The sequence below is a fragment of the Myotis nattereri genome, assembly GCF_964212035.1.
Source record: "Myotis nattereri genome assembly, chromosome: 7".
Lineage (NCBI taxonomy): Eukaryota > Metazoa > Chordata > Mammalia > Chiroptera > Vespertilionidae > Myotis > Myotis nattereri.
The window spans coordinates 43,428,045-43,441,176 of NC_138082.1; the positions used below are offsets into that span (position 1 = coordinate 43,428,045).

Below are 13,132 nucleotides of genomic sequence, written 5' to 3' on the forward strand. Positions count from 1 at the left end.
GAGATGATTTTAATTAAAGAGCCACATTTCTAATGTTCTTTTGAATTCTTTACTAACTATTCAGCTAATATAACTACATCATTAGTTCTTAACCAGTGTCGAAAGTCACTGGTGTCTTTTATCATTGTTAAGGAAGGTTTTTAGTGATTGTTGAAATATAGGTGTTTAATTGATGGTTATTTCTGTAGTAATATCTCTTTCACTTCCTTAAATTTTGGCATACTTTGAGAGGAATCGAGAGAGGTGAGCTTACCATTGTTGTAATGGGCATTGTACATAATTCATATCCTATCTTATTTGTGTCTTCTTCATACTGAGAAATTATTTACGTACTTTTAATAGCAGTGACAACTATGAATTGTTGTAATACTTGAGGAGCTATCAATTTTTGTTTTTTTTACTTTTACAAAAGACAGGTTTTTAGTAAGAAAACAAAAACGATAGATAAGTATATTTTATACATCTACCTTCAACAAAAATAATTTATTGGACATTATTTTATATTAGTGCTCCAGTGCACGGATTTGTGCACATTGAAATGAAGGTGGCCAGCGGGGCGGAACTGGGTGAGATGGGCTGGACATGTCCTGGAGCCAACTTCCTGAGGTCCCTGCACGGCATCTGCGGAGTGAGCAGAGTCCCTCCGTCAGGTGGGGTCTCTCAACCTGGCCTGCAGGGATCGGGCTGAAACCAGCTCTCCGACATCCCCCAACGGGTCCTGAATTGCAAGAGGGCGGTTCTCGGGTAACACCCCCCACCCCCCCAGAATCGGGCTCCCTCCTCTCTGGTTCTGGGGTACGTCACCCGAGAACCATCGCTGCTAAGTCACCGCAGCTTAGCAGCTCCTGTGTTGAGCATCTGCCCCCTAGTAGTCAGTGCGCATCATACTACCAGCAAATCAGACGGTCGGATAGTCGCTTAGCCTTTTATATATATACTGGAGGCCCGGTGCACAAAAATTTGTGCACTCGGTGGGGAGGGGAGTCCCTCAGCCCGGCCTGTGCCATCTCGCAGTCTGGGACCCCTCGAGAGATAATGCCCTGCTGGCTTAGGCCTGCTCCCAGGTGGCAGAGGGCAGGCCCAATTCCTAGGTGCAGCCCCTGGTCGGGCTCAGAGCAGGGCCGATTGGGGAGTTGGGGCACCGCCCCCTGTCATGCACAGAGCAGGGCGATCGGGAGGTTGTGATGCCACCCTCAGTCACGCTCAGGGTAGGGCCGATTGGGGGGTTGGGTCACTATCCCCTGTCACACTCAAGGCACGGTCAATGGGGAGGTTGCGGCACCACCCCCTGTCACGCACAGAGCAGGGCCCATCAGGGGGTTGGGGCTCTGTACCCTGTCATGCACAGAGCAGGGCCCATCAGGGGGTTGGGGCGCCGCCCTCTATCACCCACAGAGCAGGGCCGATCAGGGGATTGGGGCGCCGCCACTTTCACACTCAGGGCAGGGCCGATGGGGAGGTTATGGCTCTACCCTGTCACACACACTGCAGGGCTCGTGGGGGTGGTGGGGGGATTGGGGAGCCGCACCCTGTCACACAGAGTCGCAGAGCGATCAGGGTGTAGGGGAGCTCCCCCCTATCAGGCACAGAGCAGGGCTGATCAGGGGGTTGGGGCGCCGCACCCTGTCACGAACAGAGCAGGGTGGATAGGGAGGTTGTGGCCCCGCCCCCTGTCACACAGAGCTGCAGGGCGATCAGGGGGTTTGGGCACTGCCCCCTGTCACGCTGATCCCGGTGCCGGGAGGCCTCGCGGCTCCGCTGATCCCGGTGCTGGGAGGCATATTACCCTTTTACTATATAGGGTAGAGGCCTGGTGCACAGGTGGGTGCTGGCTGGTTTGCCCTGAAGGGTGTCCCGGATCCGGGTGGGGGTCCCCACTGGGGTGCCTGGCCAGCCTGGGTGAGGGGATGATGGCTGTTTGCAGCTGGTCACACATCCTTCAGGGTGGGGGTCCCCACTGGGGTGCCTGGCCAGCCTGGGTGAGGGGATGATGGCTCTTTGCAGCTGGTCACACACCCTTCAGGGTTGGGGTCCCCACTGGGGTGCCTGGCCAGTCTGGGTGAGGGGCTGAGGGCTGGTCTCAGGCTGGGGGTGACTGTAGCTCCCAACCGCTCCTTTTTTTATTTTTTTATTCTGGGCCAGCTTTAGCTTTGAGGCTTGGCTCCAGCTCTTAGGCCTCAGCTGCTGAAAGTAGGTTTCTGGCCTTTGCTTACAATGTTGCGATCCTGCTGGCTGAAGCCCAGCGACTAAAGCAGGTTTCTGGGCTTTTGTTTAGCTTCTATATTTGTTACATAATTGCTTAGAGTTGCAGCTCAGAGGCCTGCAGCAGCAGGCGGGGAATGTTGGAGTCCTCCGTCACTGAAGCAAGCAAGCCTCATGTTAGTTTCAAGCTGCCTGGCTGCCGGCCGCCATCTTGGCTGGCAGTTAATTTGCATATTGCCCTGATTAGCCAATGGGAAGAGTAGCAGTTATACGCCAATTACCATGTTTCTCTTTTATTAGATAGGATAGATAATAGATACAATTACCAAGTCTAAAATGTTACTAGTAAAAACATGGATTAGCACTGTTCATATTCATAACCATTAGTCTGTAAGTTCTTTGTATTTATATATTTCTAATGATCTGTTTAATTTTAAACTATAAAAATTTTAGACTTGTTTGCCTTACCTTACCTAGTGATTAGAGATCTGTGAATAATCAAAACTCACTTTAAAATTGAAATTTTAATTAGACTTATGATTTTTATTAAAGAATATTTTGAGATATGGGGCTGACATCACCATTCAGATATTAATAATGTACTTTCATGAATACAATATTGAGAAAAGTCTGTGATACTCTTTATGTGTCCCATTAACTTTGAGGAATTTCATCAGAACTTTAGTATACTCATGGGAGTTGTGATATGTGTGAAGGACATCTGTCATGTCTGCTGTGATTGGGGAAAAATTAAAAACTGCTGCTTTCCCTGTTAAAGCTGGGCTTATATTTTTTTTACATCTCAGGAGTTTGATTTAATTACATTGATGAACTAAATGTTATGTACCAAATAACGTTTGGGTTAGAGGTTAATGTAAAAATCTTCTAAAAGTTAAACTACACATGTCTCAGTTTCTAGCTTTAAAAATAAAGAAGGCAGTAAGCATAGCATTAAGTAAGCATTAAGAAAATGTACACTTAAAGTCAATAAAATGCAGTGAAACTTCTAATAAACGTACTGGATAATGTATGAGTACCATGCACTGTACTATTTTACATATATTTCACTTATTCTTTTTGGCAACCCTGAAACTGGTATATCGTTTTTTAATAGAGAGGATTGCAGTGAAATCATACTATTTAAAATTTTCCTAATAATAGAAATATTGAAAAGGGAATGAAGTCCTTCCAGCTCATAGCTGCAGGTTTTCAAACTCTTAGTTTAAAGTTTGTTATTTTGTTGTTTCTAAAGTGAACTCTAGGATTAATTCATGCATTTTTGTGGTGCTTGACCAAGATATCCTATATAATAAAGGCTTTTATGCTAATTGTCTGGTCATCCAGTTGTCCGTTCAACCAATCAAAGCATAATATGCTAATGATATGCTAAGGCTACTCAACCACTCGCTATGACATGCAATGACCACCAGGGGGCAAACAGTAGACCATCGACCAGTCGCTGTGACATGCACTGACCACTGCAGATGCTCCAACTGGTAGGTTAGCTTGCTGCTGGAGTCCCGCTGATCGGGATTGAGTGAGATGGGCCGGACACGCTCTGGAGCCCTCCCACGGTCCCTCCTCGGCCAGCCAACCTCCCACATCCCTCTCCAGCCCCGATCGTGTGCCCGTGGGATCCCTTGGCCTGGCCTGCACCCTCTCGTAATCTGGGACTCCTCGGGGGGATGTCAGAGAGCGGATTTCAGTCCCATCCCACAGGCCAGGCCGAGGGACCCCACTGGTGCACGAATTGATGCATTGGGCCTCTAGTAAGGAAATAATAGCATAGAGAAAACTCTGTAAGATGATGATGCCCTTGAAGCCTTGGGACATAAGCTTATCCTCCTGGGCACCTTAGCTTAGGGTCTTACAAAGCCAAAATCAATGTGTTGGCAGAGCTGCATGTCTTTTTTGCCTCTGGGGAAGAATTCACTTCCAGGTTCATTCAGATTGTTGGCTGAATGCAGTTGTAGGACTGAGGTCCCTCCTTTCTTGCTGACTGCCAGCCAGGTCTGGTCTTTGCTGCCCCCCTTCAGTAATGGCAGATCAGGTCTCTCCCAGACTTGTACTCTGACTGCGGCTGCAGCTGCTGAATCACTGATTCCAGAGGGAGAAAGTTCTCTGCTCACGTAATTATGTTGGGCCCCCTGGGTAGATAACTCAGGTAATGTTATTTTAGGATCTGTAATCTTTTTACATCTGCAAAGTCCATTTTGCCATGTAACATAACCTATTCACAGTTTCCAGGAATTTAGGTGTGGGCATCTTTGGGGGACCATTCTACCTACTACATTCATATGCATCTGAAAAGAAATTTGATTTTAAAAGTTGAGAAAAGTATAATTTCTGGCTTTTCTAGATATTGATACCACTATTTTGTAAGTACCCAGTTTCCAGGATGATTTGATACTAGTATTGATTTTAAAAAACAAACTTCACTTTCCATGTTGATAGCACTCTTGCAAACATTGTAAAGTTCCTAACACCCCTACAATACTTTCTGTAAGAGTGGCAAGAATCAACCCTACAAAGCCATACAGTACAAGAATGGCAAGGATTCTCTGTATGTGCAGGCAAAGTGGCATTATGACAGGAAGGAGAGTGGCTGAGGTGGGCAGACTAAGCCAGTTTTCTGTAAAAAGGCTGAAACTACAAGAAGATTGTGTTGAAGCTTGAATGAGTTGAGCCTAACTGCAGATCTAAGAGAATGCTGCCTTTTAAGATATGTATATATTTTGAACTGGGAAAGTAAGAGCCAAGTGATCTAAGTTACATGTTTTGTTTTATTATGTGACAATAAAATCTTGATATGTTCACTTAAAAAAACTTGAATTCATCTTTTTAAAAATATTTTTATTGATTTCAGAGAGGAAGGGAAATGGGGAAAGAAAGAGAAACATCAATGATGAGAAAGAATCATTGACTGGCTGCCTCCTTCTGGATATCAAGCCTGCAAACCGGGGCATGTGCCCTGACTAGGAATCGAACCGTGACCTCCAGGTTCATAGGTCGACTCTCATGCACTGAACCTTGACAGCCTGGCAAAACAGTTGGAAATTTTTGTTGTTCCTTTTTCTTATTGAATTTTTATTTAATTTACACTTCTCTAACAATTTTACTTGAATCCAGTGTATTTTAATATTTTAAAGTAATTATTGATCACCTTATTGTCTCTGCAACAAATGTAAATTAAACTTTTCAAAGTTTCTTACCGATTTCCTCTTTGTTTTGTTCTCTTGGAGCGCTCTGTCAGGACAGTTCATTTTTGGAGAATATTGTGAGAATGGAAATCATTAAATGAGGCTGTTTTTTATTGTTACAGTCATTACACTATGCAATATATCTGAATTCAGAACATTCCTAAATATAGGGCAAAACAGTATTTTTAAAGCCATGCTTTGTTTTAACAAAAATAAGACAGGAAAAGACAAGTCTGAGGTTTAATGGTACCTTGATTAATGGAGGCTTTAAGACATCTTAAATTATCTTTTGTTCCCTGGAGGATTTTACAACCTGGGGCAATGTATTGTAATAAGCTTTGATCTGAGAGAGAAAGATGGGTTTCTTTTGCAGTGTGGAAGACTGAGGACTTAAGAAAAGTAGGCAGATCATTTTTAGGAAAGCAAACATAGGGAAGTTGAAGATACTGGAATTGATTTTCTTAAAACGTGTTCAGATGTCTTTTGGAAAGCCTTATATACACCTGTTTGAACACTGCTGCCTGGAGAGAGTGTCCCCCTTTTGCCTAGCTCCCATCCTCTCACAAGGCCAGAAGCCAACTTCCCTCTTCCAACCAAGATTGCCTTTGAGTATGTTAGACTCCTCTGAGTCCATGTCCTAAAGAATTCCTTTCTCAAGCTACCTTTTGTGCCCTATTTCCTGGCACAATATCTACCTTTTTCCAGAATACTTGCCTTGCCATTAGCAGTCTTTGCCCCCTTCAGCAGAGATCCTACCCCTTACCCACAGTTTAGTTAAATCCAAATATAAGAAACATGTACACAGTAGTCAAGATAGAGTAGAAACGAGAGTCTTCCTTGCTTCTGGTATTTGCATCAGTTTTAAACATACTAAGGCTATTTCAGCCAACTTTATTCAAGGTAAAGTGCAACCCTCTTTCCAACAGTGTACAATAGGGAAATCTCTGAAGTTCATACATGACCTAATAATGGGAGAGGAAAGTCTACTTTCCCTTTTAACATCTTGCTTCTGAGTTCACTGCCTTTCCCTAATGCATTTTGTAACTGAGCTTTCTGCCAAGTTCTTACCCAGTCTCACCTTGGGCACTCCCATGCTTGCATAATGGTCCTGAATAATTCTGTGTTTTGTGTACTGCTTGAATGAGTTTACCCTCCTAAAGTACAACTGTATAGATTGTTTCTTTACTCTAGCATTGTTATTGTGGTCTTCAGATTTTCTCCTCTGTCACCTACAGATTGGCCTTGCATATTTAGAGTAGTCCTTGTGGACATTGGTCTTGTTCCTTGATCACTGGGCAGGACTTTCTGCTTTTGAAAGCTCCCTTCAGTAGACTGCTAAGGCAGCTCTACAGGTATCCAGCCATCTCACATTTTAGAATGAAATGAATGAAACACTAATTGTCCACTAATATTCATTCTTTTCTTTTTCCTTATTAGCTGAGCATATGGTGAAATAAAAAAATATATTTCCCAGATTTCCTGCTAGCTGTGGCCATGTGATTAAGTTTTAGCCTATGGGAGGTAAATGGAAGTTTCCTGTGAGATTTTTGAAAAATTTCCCTAAAGGGAGGCTATTGCTTATCTCCTTATTCTCCTTCTTGTCTGATCAAAAGATGTAATGACTATGCCTTGAGCAGTTACATGTTAAGGGTGGCAAAAGAACAAGATAGAAAGAGCGTCGACTACTAATGATCACAGTTCTGGACTGCCTGTGTTTATATGATAGACATTAACTTCAGAATCATTTAAGCCATTGTTTCTTTGAGTTTTCTGTCACTCACAGCTGAACCTAATTTTGATTCAGGTATACAAAAGTCAAGCTGTTTCCAAATAAGAATCACATAAACTAGGTCCTATGGATGTTGTTTCTTCTGTCAGTGTCGGTAGCACTGACAGAAGAAACACTATAATCTGAACTAACAATTTTGATGCTCAGATTTCGTACTGCCATTTCACCTGTCGTCTTTGACTACCTCTCCCTTCTATTATGGTAAAACTAGAGGCCCAGTGCACAAATTCGTACACAGGTGGGGTCCAGCCAGCCTGCACCGATCAGGGTCATCAGCCAGGCTGCCCAGGGCGGGAGGACGCAGGAAGTTGGCATATTAGCCTTTTATTATATAGGATAGGATGCTTCATTTTTCTCCTTTCACCAAGATTCCATTGCCATACTTAACATCCTTAAAACTTAATTCTATCTAACAAAGAGGGAATATGCAAATGGACCGTCACTCCATAACAAGATGGCTGCGCCCACAGCAGAGGCGGAGGATCCCAGAACACAAGATAGCTGCACCCACAGTGGAGGCCAAGTTCTCATAATGAGCCTTAATGAGCAATCAGCAGGGACCTGAGGCTGTGTGGTGCTGGGCCGGGGCAGGGGACCTGAGGCTGTGCCCCCCACCCCAGCGCCAGGCTGGGGGACCTCAGGCTGTGCCCCCAACCTGGCAGGGCTTGATGGGGGACCTCAAGGCACGCCTCCAGGCCCGGGCTGGGGGACCTCAGGCCACGCCCCCCACCCCGGCACCAGGCCAGGTGACCTGAGGCCACACACCCCACCCAGCGGGGCTTGACGGGGTGGGACCGGCCGGGTCTGGATCTAGCGCAATGGGGGTGGGGCCAGCCGGGTCTGGGTCTCGCACGATTTCAAGGCACACATGGGTGGGTGGGGACTTGACTCTGGTTCCCGTGGTGCACCTCAGACTCTGACAGGAGGATGATTTTCATATACATTTTACTAATTTTCTTTTATCTCTGACACTTCTATTATAGAGAAAGGGCAAATAGCAACATTAAAATATTTCCTCTAATTAATTCCCTTTTAATGTGCACGAATTTCGTGCACCGGGTCACTAGTACTATCATAAGTGCCAGTGTACCTGGCGTTATGGAGGCCACAAGATAAATATCTTCCTGGAGCATTGAAGACTTTGGTGGGAACCCTAATTTTTATATAAAAATAATAGCATGGAAAGCAAAATTCACATGCATTTTAAACTATAAAATAAAATATACACATTTTAAAAATATAGTGAATGGAGTTGAACTGTATGAGGCATTTTCTTTGGATCTCACAGAGTAATGAGTTCACTCTTTTCTGCCTCTTAGAAGGAAACCTGAGAAGCACTGCTTACCTGCCTAGAACTGGGAGATTCCTGGCAGCAGAGTGACCAAAGCTCATGGCCCACCAACTAGAAAGGTAAGAGATTTTAAACTTTTAGTGCAAAAGTGTCTTCTTATTTTGTGATTGTCTCTCAAATATTACTGAATTTAACAGATGTTTCCAGATGGTAGTCCTCAGAATGCTGGTGTTCTACCATATTGATAAAAAAAATTCTAGTAATAAAAAAATTCTGAGGTGCAGCAAATTTGAAATGTCCTTTTAGAGCTACTGTGCATAGCAGCACACTGAATACTTACATTGAAGTGTTTAATTTTGTTTAACCCAGAGGCTCTTAAACCTTTCTGATTAGGGAGCCTTCTATATAGTACAGGATCCTAATATGAAAGTCCCAATTCTCCTAGGATTTCATAAGGATAGTAACAGGAGTTAATCCGTGACACATTTTCTACATTTCAAAAATATTTCACCCACTCTAAGGCTGTACAGCTAACTAAAATGTCAAAGTTATTTGCTTTTGGCTTAAATTATATCAGCCAAGTTTAGTACCATGATCAGAAACATTTAATAGGACGTTATATATTCAAACATTTACCTTTATTAAACATCTCTGTCATAGCCGTGGTGTGCTGATGTTAAAAGATACAAAGTAGCCCTGGCTGGTTTGGCTCAGTGGATAGAGCGTCAGCCTGCGGACTGAAGGGTCCCGGGTTCGATTCCGGACAAGGGCATGTACCTTGGTTGCGGGCACATCCCCAGTAGGGAGTGTGCAGTAGGCAGCTGATCGATGTTTCTCTCATCGATGTTCCTAACTCTCTATCGCTCTCCCTTCCTCTCTGTAAAAAATCAATAAAATATATATATATATATATATAAAAAAAAAGATACAAAGTACAATGAGTTTTGGTCTCAAGCCATTTATAATTTGGGGATGTAGCTTCTAAAAATGGAAAGAAAATACTGATTTAATAAATGTGGTCCAGCATACAGAATCTTTCAGTTTGGCCTGGTGATAGACTTTGTCAGATATATCAAGATACACAGGCAGCCCTAACTGGTTTGGCTCAGTGGATAGAGCGTCGGCCTGAGGACTGGAGAGTCCCAGGTTCAATTCCAGTCAAGGGCATGTACCTTGGTTGCAGGCACATCCCCAGTAGGGGGTGTGCAGGAGGCAGCTGATCGGTGGTTCTCTCTCATCGATATTTCTAACTCTATCCCTCTCCCTTCCTCTCTGTAAAAAATCAATAAAATATATATATTTAAAAAAAAAAAAGATACACAAGCAAACTGGCATATGCTGTTGTATCTTAATCTGGAGATTCAGATCAAAAGAAAAACTGTATGTAAATGTACATTTACTCTAATTTTGATACAAATTTAGAAAATAATTTAAATGTGCATATGTATTTGAAAAAGTAAAAAATTTTCAGCAGGTATAAGGAGAAAAGTGTGGCAACACTCAATAATTTTTTCTTATACACTGATACCTACATTAAATAATTTTGAGCTACCTGTCTAACTTAAATGTTCAAGTCTACTCATTTGGTTAGAACTCTTTCCATAAAATGTAAATTGCATGAGGACAGGTACTGTGTCTATATCACTGTACTCTGGAATCTAGCACAATTCCTACCCTCCTGCACCTACTCAATAAATATTTATTGACTAAATGACTAAGTAAAAGAGAGATCTGTATTTCAGGTTGGGGAGAGAGTGGATGGAGGACTATCAGAGGTGAGTAGTGTTAACTATGAAAGGGATAGGTGAATGATAAATGAGGCTGAGGGAGAGAGCTGATTAAAAGCCTGCATAACTAGAGCCAAGAGATGAAGAGTCAGCATAAGATTGGGATAGGAGGTAGGAGGCAGAAGGCAGTTCAGGCAAGGGGCTGGAAACAATGTAAGGATATGAGGTTTTATCCTAAGAGCATTTTTTTCATAAGCAGGTCCTTTTCTATCATTTTGATTGCTGCTGCTTGACTTTAGACCATTATTCTCTTTCCTGAGGTTAGCAGTAGATTGCACTGGTTTTCTTCTGTACAGTATTGCCCTCTCTAATCAAGCCTTCACACTTACATTAGTGTTCTTACCAATATGCCCCTTTCATTATCTAATTCACCTGCTTTAAATCTTTTCACTTTTTTACAGCATGGTTAAGCAAGCTTTATCTTTAAAGGGCCACATAGTAAATATGTTAGGCTTTATGGGGACTACATATGGTCTCTGTATGTTTTTTTTTTATTTTTATTTACTTATTGATATTTAGAGAGAGAGAGGAAGGGGGATAGAGAGAAACATCAGTTTATTGTTCCACTTATATATACATTCATTTAGTTGCTTCTTGTATATGTCCTGATCAGAGATCGAGCCCGCAGCCTTCGTGTATTAGGACGATGTGCTAACCAACTGAGCTCCCCAGTCAGGGCTCTGTTGCTTATTCTTCTTCCTCTATCCCAACCCCAACTCCCACCCCAACCAATTAAAAATGTGAAATACTTTCTTAGCTGAACATTTTTTAATTTATTTATTTTTTATATTTTATTGATTTTTTTACAGAGAGGAAGGGAGAGAGATAGAGAGTTAGAAACATCGATGAGAGAGAAACATCGATCAGCTGCCTCCTGCACACCCCCTACTGGAGATGTGCCCGCAACCAGGGTACATGCCCTTGACCGGAATCAAACTTGGGACCCTTCAGTCCTCAGTCCGACGCTCCATCCACTGAGCCAAACCGGTTAGGGCTTAGCTGAACATTTTGACACAGGGCCCTAGTTTATAACCTCAGAGTGGAGGTGGGATGGGGAAAGTATAGAATTGAAACTCCTTGCCAAGGCATTAAAGGTCCTTCAAGTTGTGCTTCCCTCTCTGTCATTACCGCTCTTCCCTTCAACCTATGTACACGTCAACCATCAGAAGTTCTTAGAGATCCTTCAGTGTATTCTGCTTTACTGTGCTTTCTACATGGTGTTTCCTCTGCCAAAACATCATCTCTAACTGGCTGATGCCTCTTTCATTGAGAAGACTAAGCTCAGACATTGTTTCCTTCAGTAGTCTTCCCAATCTCTTTTTCTAGGCATGACCAGGTACTGTTTTAGTAGAAAATCAGATAAATTCAGGTTAAGAAAAATAAAAGGAGCTTCACACTCAGGATAGAGAAGACTCTCTCGTGACCCAATCATAAGCATAGTTAGGCATCACAGAAACTATGATCCTTCATACTAGCTGAACTGTTTCTCATCTCATTTTCAGTGTCTACTCCATTCTGGAGTATGATCAGTATGAACCTGACAGAAAATATCCACCAGTCCTGAGTATGATTTTGAATCTCTGGTGCCCACCTCTGTTTGGCTGATTTTGTTTTTCTTTTATAAATTTCCTGAAGAGGTAATCTGATTGGCTTAACTTGGCCAGGTGTCTCCCCTGCTTCACCTGAGCCTGGTATGTCAGGAGCATGGATATATAGGATTGCCCTTTACTGAGCAATCTCTAAGGACACTGTGGGTGCTGAGGAAGATGACTGCTCCAGTATACTCCTTATTTCCCTATGTTCCCGTAGTGTCTGTGTATATCTTTATAATTATAATTATTTTCACTTGTTTGTCTTTCTCACTAAGCTGATTTTGAGAGCGAGGACTATATATATTTCTTATTCTTAATATGGTATTTGGTATACAATAGACATTCATGTGTTTTCCAAATAAATTTCATAAATTATTTGTATTAGAAATGTTTGGGAATGATGTATATTGTATTAAACATTATTCTTATTTTAGAAATCTGCTTTGAAATATGTTTTAAAGGTAAGAGGTTAACAACAATTATAGTTCTACTAGAGGCCTGGTGCACAAAAATTTGTGCACTAGGTGGGGAGGGGGGTCCCTCAGCCCAGCCTGTGCCCTCTCCCAGTCTGGGACCCCTCGGGAGATAATGACCTGCTGGCTTAGGCCTGCTCCCGGGTGGCAGAGGGCAGGCCCAATCCCTAGGTGCAGCCCCTGGTCGGGCTCAGAGCAGGGCCGATTGGGGAGTTGGGGCGCCGCCCCCTGTCATGCACAGAGCAGGGCGATCGGGTGGTTGTGATGCCACCCCCAGTCACGCTCAGGGTAGGGCCGATTGGGGGGTTGGGTCACTATCCCCTGTCACACTCAAGGCAGGGTCGATGGGGAGGTTGTGGCGCCACCCCCTGTCACGCACAGAGCAGGGCCAACCGGGATTGGGGCACTGCCCCCTGTCACTCACAGAGCAGGGCCCATCAGGGGGGTTGGGGCTCTGTACCCTGTCACGCACAGAGCAGGGCCAATCAGGGGGTTGGGGCGCTGCCCCCTGTCATGCACAGAGCAGGGCCCATCAGGGGGTTGGGGTGCCACCCTCTATCACCCACAGAGCAGGGCCGATCAGGGGGTTGGGGCGCCGCCACTCTCACACTCAGGGCAGGGCCGATGGGGAGGTTATGGCTCTACCCCATCACACACAGAGCAGGGCCCGTGGGGGGGGGGGGTTGGGGCGCCGCACCCTGTCACACACAGAGCAGGGCTGATCAGGGGGTTGGGGCGCCGCACCCTGTCACAGAGCTGCAGGGTGATCAGGGGGTTGGGGCGCCTTCCCCTGTCACA

The 13,132-nt window shown here is 44.0% G+C and overlaps 1 protein-coding gene across 1 annotated transcript in view; it reads left to right on the top strand.

Annotated features, from left to right (window-relative positions):
• ATF2 (activating transcription factor 2) overlaps positions 1–13,132 on the top strand; it is an 82,103-nt gene that overhangs the window by 6,901 nt on the left and 62,070 nt on the right. Inside the window, exon 2 of the mRNA XM_081096078.1 lies at positions 8,511–8,601. The gene's annotated coding sequence lies outside the window, so the exon portion shown is untranslated. The remainder of the gene's footprint in view (positions 1–8,510; positions 8,602–13,132) is intronic.